We start from the raw sequence: 9090 nt of genomic DNA on the forward strand, positions 1-9090 counted from the left end.
CAAAACTTCAAATGGGCTCTCAAGACCCACTTCTTCACCAAACCCAGCCAAATCTCATCCTAACCCTCTGTTCCTCGCTCTCTATGTACCCCGTCTGTCTCACCCCTGTCTGTCTACCCCTCCCCTTTAGAATGTAAGCTCTCACGAGCAGGGCCCTCTTCCCTCATGTGCTTACCCTTTTCTTACTTTAATAATCTTCAGCTGCACCACATCCATCAGTCTTCTGCCACCTGATACTTATTCCAGTGTCATCTGCTGATGTAGCTATGTGTATTTACCCTGTACTTGTCCTATACTGTCATCAACTGTAAGTTGCTATTTTCCTGTTTGATTATTTGTTTATGTACTCAGTAATTGGGCGCTGCAGAACCCTTGTGGCGCCATATAAATAAAGGATAATAATAATAATACACATACTTTGAGTAGTCTTTACACAGACCTTACAGACCTGCAAACAGACCTTGAAGATAAGACAGTGGGTCATGGTGTCATCTAATCAAAAGAGTGGGGGCAATGGACATTCTGGTCCAAATACCTGTAAATAAAGACATGATAAATATATATTTAATTTGTTTTAATATAATACTGAGTTACTGATTGACACAGAATAAAAGTGGCAAAGAATTACAGTAGATGTAGTCAGCAGGGTGTCACTCAGTAAATTGCGCTGATGTTTGTTTTGGTAAATCAGTGGTATGTGTTTACAATTTGCAACAGTGTCTGTATGCAAAAGTGACAATTGCGTTGCTTAGCAAAAGTAACAATTTGTAAAAATCTGTCTAACGAGGTTGATGGTCATATTGGAATGAGAAGTCCATTGATTGGTTGTGAGCAGAAACAACTGATAGATTTATTAAGGGGCCATTTGTGCATCTCACGTGTCAAGAACTGAAGTTTTTGAATTACATGCAATGGATGTCTTTACTTATGCTTCAAAGTGACAGAATTTAATAATAATAATAATAATAATAATAATAATAATAATAATATATTTAAATTGCAACAAATGAAAGAGTTGCTATTAAAAGGAGAAATGCAAAGTTTGGAAAACAGACAGAAAAGACTTGCTGATGTTAGTAAATTTGCCCTGATTGTTTACAAACCACAGCAGACGATAAGAATGGAGACAAAGCTGTCTCCGTCTCTTAAAAAAGAATTCTGCCCACCAGGGGGGTTTCTGGGTACTCAGATACCCCCCCTGCGTGCGCCACTGAAGCTTTGGATGGCGATAAAGTGGATGGAGATGAAGTCCCAGCCAATCGGCTTCTAACTGCCATGTCACAGGTTGGGTTTGAAAAATGTCAGTTAGGAGCCGATTGGCTGGTAATTTATCTCCATCCACTTTATCTCCGTCCAAGTCTTAGTAAATAGACCCCAAAGTACTCAGAAAAAAGGGGTTTAGCATAAAAACAAAGAAGACAACAAAGATATTTAGGCCAATGCGTCAAAATTTATCATGCAGACAGGGTACAATGTAATCAAATGTCCCCTAATAACGCATTACTCAAATCATGTCAGGAATATGATTTCGTATGATTTGGGGTAATGACTTATTGGCTTAATATTTTAGTTTTCACCTAATCACCAATTATTTGCTCACAATCTCATCTGAAGTTTGATTAGACATATGTGAGATGAACTACTACTTCACCGCTAGACAAACAGAGTGGGATGTTATGAAGTCCAAGTGCAGCGCCCGTGAGGGATGCTGGCCAAACTCGGACGTATTTTAAAGTGGCGATCATGTGCAGGCCATGGTTTAGCCTTGTACATGATTGCCCCTCTAGAAAAACATCTGAGTTCAGCTGGCATTCCGCACAGCCACCGAACTTGAACTTCACTTCATTACATCCCGGCTTTAAGTCTCTCAATTGGTTTATGTGCTAACTTACTGTATATTATAGAAGGAACATAAGTCGTAAACCTTAACAGCAATATATATAGTGATTAGTTTATTGTATTTTGTATATAGTGGAAAACTATAATTAGTTTTATTTTGTGTGTGTGTGTTTTGGGGGGGGGGGGGGATCTGGATACCCTTTGGGGTCCTAAGAAAACCTGCATAGGTTTCCAATCAATTTATTGAATATAAAGCCTTCAACACTTCCATCCTATAACCTGCTATGCTTGTAGGTAGAGCACAGGTACTTTAGAAAACATTACAAAAGTCCAGGTGCATGGTCGGTTACCAGAACATGAGCCCCAGGCATCTCTGGGAGATAGAGTGTTGGACTAAAACTTTGCATCCATTGACTTTAAACAAGTGATTGAAAGCTGGCTCACTTTCCACTAATTAATCATTTCTAAATATTTGCAATACAAGGAAGCCAACATTAAAGAAATGTGAAGTATTATGTGTTAGAAGAGTGACAGAAGACGTTTAATAAGCCTGACGGGTATTTAGACCCATAGGCTGGGTCATCATACATTAGCAAAACAGGGTTAAGAATTTTGTGGGTGTGCTTGTTGTGAGGCGTCTGTCACTTTATCTTGTCAGAGTGAATGGGGTGGAGTTTAGACAATGCTTTGGAAGTATTAGATTTAACCTGTGGATGTTTATGGTTCCCTTGCCTGCCAGGCATCCTGCACTCCCTCCAGGTGGGCCTCTGTGTTTAGATCATTGGAAGGAGAGTTTGATACTTTGAGTGGTCCCCCCCCATCTTAGCAGCTGGTAAGCATGGCCATTCTTTCATCACCATCATACTTTCCCTATTTCATTTATCAACATTACTAAAATAAAGATGACCCTTACCCCAGCCAATATATGCCTCTGTGTCTTTAGTTTTTGATAACTTATATATATTTGTTAACTGTCAGTGGGGTAACATCAGCTGCCAGGGCGTTTTGGACCCTTCTAGAAATGGGATTTCTAAAAACAAGGTTCTTATCCCAGAGGAAGGATCCGCAAAGGAACACCTTGGGGAATACCTTTAAAAAATATAAGAATTATTAACCATAAAGGTAAATCTATTTTTTAGGGTCCCCTGAAATGTTTGTTTGTACCCATGTAAATGAGAATAGCAACACATAAAACAAAATTAATGGTTTGTGGATCCTTCCTTGTTTTATACCTCCTATCGGCTGAGGATTGCCCTGTATGTGCATCAACATAATAACCAAACATAATACTGTACTTAAATAATACTTAAAATGAAGACACTGAGCAGAAAAATGTCAGCTATTTATTTAAATGACTACGTAATTTAATGACCGTATAAGGCAATTCATAATTAAAAGTATGGAGGCAAAGAAAGAACGGCTATAAAACAGGCCAAACCCAAAATACACAACCCACTCTATGAAAACAATGAAGCCAACCGCCTAAGAACACAAAAGGAATCAACTCAACCTTCTTGTTAACTACCCACCCATACGAGTGATGAGGCTGCCCTTGGTAAAGTGGTCCAGCAGATGTATATCAGTCAACGAAGGTGAGCGCACCTAACACCAACCAACAAATGAACTCCAACCAACTTCCGCATCCAAAACACATAACTTTCTGTTCTTTCCCGCTGCAAAATAGCAAACGAAGAACTACCCACATCCACATACGACAACAGGGAGGGAGGGTGGGAAGACTAAAACAAAAGAGGCTGAACCAGCCCCCTCACCAGACATAAAATACCATAAGAATCTCCACCTTCTACCTCTATAGGACAGATGTAATACCTGATGTCCCGACAGGCCCACTCCTAGCCTGAGAGATTTAACCCACTCGTTCTTGATCTGGAAAACGGAAAATGCAGCTAAAATGTGTAAATAAAAATTACGTTTTGCGAGACGACTGACCTCTTCTCAGTTTGCAAAAAGCAAAAACAATAAACGAGACACACTATTATGAAAGAAAACACTGAATGCGTTAACAAAACACACTAGGGGAGTACATCTAATTAATTTATATAACACATGTAAAGCCATAGGGTGTATTCAGGTACTATTACTGTGATTTTGCAAGGAAGTGTCGGAGATGCAGTAATTAGGAGCTGGTTTCTAGGTCAAGTGTCTGAAGTGAGAATTGGGACGTTCTGCTTGCAGGTGTAATCACTCTCTGGTGTCAATATTCCTGGCTTCCCACCTCATTAACTTAATACACCAGACATGGAGTCATGTCAGTTCTGATTTGTTAGATCATATGTTGCAGTCTTGTTAAATGTGGAGTCATACTGTACACAGCATAAGGAAATTATATAATATCCCACTGGAAACTGAACCATTGCAATTTTTATGCAAAGTATCACATAAAGAGAAATTCCCAGTGATATTTTTATTAGTGCTTAGAAATTGTTGTCTGCTTGGTAAATGGTGAGAAGCACAAGCCGATGCACTATTAAAACGAAGATTTACTTAATGGTCTAAAGAGGACAAATGGAGTTTATTGCCTGTAGCAACCAATCAGGTTTTAGCTATCATTTATCTAGTACAGTCTATAAAATGAAAGTACAAATCTGATTGGTTGTTATGGACAATGGGGGTCATTCTAACCCATTCGCTCGCTACGTTTTAACGCAGCAGAGCGAACGGGTCCCTGCTGCGCATGTGCCGGCTCCGTAGTGCGCCGGCGCATGCCAGACGGCCAAAGGCCGTGGCAGGGATGCGATCGCCTCTGCCTGATTGACAGGCAGAGGCGACCGCTGGGTGGGAGGGGAACGGCGGCGTTTGGCCGCCATTTCGTGGGTTTGGTCCGGCCAACACACAGCTACGATCAACTCGGAATGACCCCCAATATCCCCACTGGTCCTCTTTAAAGAGATTACAAACATTTGAGGTCATTTATGAAGTGCAGGGGCTGATAAAGAGTTGGACAATATATAGCTGCTGAGTGCAACATTGCACAACTTGATTTACAGCTGTGAAAGAGGCGCTGCCATTCCTAACTGTAAATAAAGTGTTACATAGAGCTGGGCAGTTATGTGTGGCCAGGGGTTGTTAAACTAATACCCCTTTCACATCGCACAAATAACCCGGTACCGACACGGCATATTGCCGTGTCGAACCGGGTCAGTGTGCGATGTGAAAGCACACTGGCCAATTTAGCGGGTCGCCTGACCCGGTAAATCAACACGGTAAAAAAGAAGGGTTTTACCCGGGTTGATTACCGGGTCAGGTGCGGTGTGAATGGGAGCCGTGTCGATGCGACACGGTTCCCATTCACAAGATAGGGAGAGGCGGCGCTGGAGATGAGCTCATCTCCCGACGCCGCCTCCACCCCCGCCCCTGCTGCTGCTGCGCGCTCCGTTGTTATGGCAACCGACCCGGTATATTGCCGGGTCGGAAAGCCAGCAGCGGAGTGCAAATGCCGGATCCCACCCGGTAAGTACACGTTTGTCTTACCGGGTAGGATCCGGCATTTGCAGTCTGAATGCAGCATAACATGGGACCCAGGTAGAGATGAGCAGGTCTGGTTCTCCGAGAACCGGACCCACCCTAACATTAAGATCTGAGCTGGGATCCGAGTCCGTCTCAGATTTTCCCGCCAGACTCGGATCCCAAAGAGAGGCTGAACGTCCTCCACCCGCTGTCAGATTCTCACAGGTTTTGGATTCTATAAAGGTCCCTGTGATTGGCGCCATCTTCACTCCGGCTGTGGAGAGTGTACTGGATGGAGGTGTCCGTCAGTACTGTGTATATTTGGCATGAGGTGTATCAGTCCAGGGGTGCTCTGTCAGCTCTTCTGTTTCAGTCCAGGGGTGCTCCTTCAGCTCTGCTGTATCAGTCCAGGGGTGCTCCTTCAGCTCTGCTGTATCAGTCCAGGTGAGCTCTTTCAGCTCTGCTGTATCAGTCCAGGGGTGCTCTGTGAGCTCTGCTGTATCAGTCCAGGGGTGCTCTGTCAGCTCTTCTGTATCAGTCCAGGGGTGCTCCTTCAGCTCTGTTGTATCAGTCCAGGGGTGCTCCTTCAGCTCTGTTGTATCAGTCCAGGGGTGCTCCTTCAGCTCTGTTGTATCAGTCCAGGGGTGCTCCTTCAGCTCTGTTGTATCAGTCCAGGGGTGCTCCTTCAGCTCTGCTGTATCAGTCCAGGGGTGCTCCTTCAGCTCTGCTGTATCAGTCCAGGGGTGCTCTGTCAGCTCTTCTGTATCAGTCCAGGGGTGCTCCTTCAGCTCTGTTGTATCAGTCCAGGGGTGCTCCTTCAGCTCTGTTGTATCAGTCCAGGGGTGCTCCTTCAGCTCTGTTGTATCAGTCCAGGGGTGCTCCTTCAGCTCTGTTGTATCAGTCCAGGTGTGCTCTGTCAGCTCTGCTGTATCAGTCCAGGGGTGCTCTGTCAGCTCTTCTGTATCAGTCCAGGGGTGCTCCTTCAGCTCTGTTGTATCAGTCCAGGGGTGCTCCTTCAGCTCTGTTGTATCAGTCCAGGGGTGCTCCTTCAGCTCTGTTGTATCAGTCCAGGGGTGCTCCTTCAGCTCTGCTGTATCAGTCCAGGGGTGCTCCTTCAGCTCTGCTGTATCAGTCCAGGTGAGCTCTTTCAGCTCTGCTGTATCAGTCCAGGGGTGCTCTGTGAGCTCTGCTGTATCAGTCCAGGGGTGCTCTGTCAGCTCTTCTGTATCAGTCCAGGGGTGCTCCTTCAGCTCTGTTGTATCAGTCCAGGGGTGCTCCTTCAGCTCTGTTGTATCAGTCCAGGGGTGCTCCTTCAGCTCTGTTGTATCAGTCCAGGGGTGCTCCTTCAGCTCTGTTGTATCAGTCCAGGGGTGCTCCTTCAGCTCTGCTGTATCAGTCCAGGGGTGCTCCTTCAGCTCTGCTGTATCAGTCCAGGGGTGCTCTGTCAGCTCTTCTGTATCAGTCCAGGGGTGCTCCTTCAGCTCTGTTGTATCAGTCCAGGGGTGCTCCTTCAGCTCTGTTGTATCAGTCCAGGGGTGCTCCTTCAGCTCTGTTGTATCAGTCCAGGGGTGCTCCTTCAGCTCTGTTGTATCAGTCCAGGTGTGCTCTGTCAGCTCTGCTGTATCAGTCCAGGGGTGCTCTGTCAGCTCTTCTGTATCAGTCCAGGGGTGCTCCTTCAGCTCTGTTGTATCAGTCCAGGGGTGCTCCTTCAGCTCTGTTGTATCAGTCCAGGGGTGCTCCTTCAGCTCTGTTGTATCAGTCCAGGTGTGCTCTGTCAGCTCTGCTGTATCAGTCCAGGGGTGCTCTGTCAGCTCTTCTGTATCAGTCCAGGGGTGCTCCTTCAGCTCTGTTGTATCAGTCCAGGGGTGCTCCTTCAGCTCTGCTGTATCAGTCCAGGGGTGCTCTGTCAGCTCTTCTGTATCAGTCCAGGGGTGCTCCTTCAGCTCTGTTGTATCAGTCCAGGGGTGCTCCTTCAGCTCTGTTGTATCAGTCCAGGGGTGCTCCTTCAGCTCTGTTGTATCAGTCCAGGGGTGCTCCTTCAGCTCTGTTGTATCAGTCCAGGTGTGCTCTGTCAGCTCTGCTGTATCAGTCCAGGGGTGCTCTGTCAGCTCTTCTGTATCAGTCCAGGGGTGCTCCTTCAGCTCTGTTGTATCAGTCCAGGGGTGCTCCTTCAGCTCTGTTGTATCAGTCCAGGGGTGCTCCTTCAGCTCTGTTGTATCAGTCCAGGGGTGCTCCTTCAGCTCTGTTGTATCAGTCCAGGGGTGCTCCTTCAGCTCTGTTGTATCAGTCCAGGGGTGCTCCTTCAGCTCTGCTGTATCAGTCCAGGGGTGCTCTGTCAGCTCTGCTGTATCAGTCCAGGGGTGCTCTGTGAGCTCTGCTGTATCAGTCCAGGGGTGCTCCTTCAGCTATGCTGTATCAGTCCAGGGGTGCTCCTTCAGCTCTGCTGTATCAGTCCAGGGGTGCTCCTTCAGCTCTGTTGTATCAGTCCAGGGGTGCTCCTTCAGCTCTGTTGTATCAGTCCAGGGGTGCTCCTTCAGCTCTGCTGTATCAGTCCAGGGGTGCTCCTTCGGCTCTGCTGTATCTGTCCAGGGGTGCTCCTTCAGCTCTGCTGTATCAGTCCAGGGGTGCTCTGTCAGCTCTTCTGTATCAGTCCAGGGGTGCTCCTTCAGCTCTGTTGTATCAGTCCAGGGGTGCTCCTTCAGCTCTGTTGTATCAGTCCAGGGGTGCTCTGTCAGCTCTGCTGTATCAGTCCAGGGGTGCTCTGTGAGCTCTGCTGTATCAGTCCAGGGGTGCTCCTTCAGCTCTGTTGTATCAGTCCAGGGGTGCTCTGTGAGCTCTGCTGTATCAGTCCAGGGGTGCTCCTTCAGCTCTGTTGTATCAGTCCAGGGGTGCTCTTTCAGCTCTGCTGTATCAGTCCAGGGGTGCTCTGTGAGCTCTGCTGTATCAGTCCAGGGGTGCTCTGTGAGCTCTGCTGTATCAGTCCAGGGGTGCTCTGTGAGCTCTGCTGTATTAGTCCAGGGGTGCTCTGTGAGCTCTGCTGTATCAGTCCAGGAGTGCTGTGTCAGCTCTGCTGTATCAGTCCAGGGGTGCTCTGTGAGCTCTGCTGTATCAGTCCAGGAGTGCTGTGTCAGCTCTGCTGTATTAGTCCAGGGGTGCTCTGTGAGCTTTGCTGTATCAGTCCAGGGGTGCTGTGTCAGCTCTGCTGTATCAGTCCAGGGGTGCTCTTACAGCTCTGCTGTATCAGTCCAGGGGTGCTCTGTGAGCTCTGCTGTATCAGTCCAGGGGTGCTCTGTGAGCTCTGCTGTATCAGTCCAGGGGTGCTCTGTGAGCTTTGCTGTATCAGTCCAGGGGTGCTCTGTGAGCTCTGCTGTATCAGTCCAGGGGTGCCCCGTGAGTACTGCTGTATCAGTCCAGGGGTGCTCTTTCAGCTCTTCTGTTTCAGTCCAGGGGTGCTCTGTGAGCTCTGCTGTGTCAGTCCAGGGGTGCTCTGTGAGCTCTGCTGTATTAGTCCAGGGGTGCTGTGTGAGCTCTGCTGTATCAGTCCAGGGGTGCTCTGTGAGCTCTGCTGTATCAGTCCAGGTGAGCTCTTTCAGCTATGCTGTATGGGATCCGGTCTGAAGATCGACAGTATCTAGGTCGACAATGTTTAGGTCGACCACTATAGGTCGACAGTCACTAGGTCGACATGGATGTAAGGTCGACAGGGTTTCTAGGTCGACATGTGCTAGGTCGACAGGTCTAAAGGTCGACATGAGTTTTTCACATTTTTTTTCTTTTAATTTT

This window comes from Pseudophryne corroboree, chromosome 1 (assembly GCF_028390025.1).
Source record: "Pseudophryne corroboree isolate aPseCor3 chromosome 1, aPseCor3.hap2, whole genome shotgun sequence".
Lineage (NCBI taxonomy): Eukaryota > Metazoa > Chordata > Amphibia > Anura > Myobatrachidae > Pseudophryne > Pseudophryne corroboree.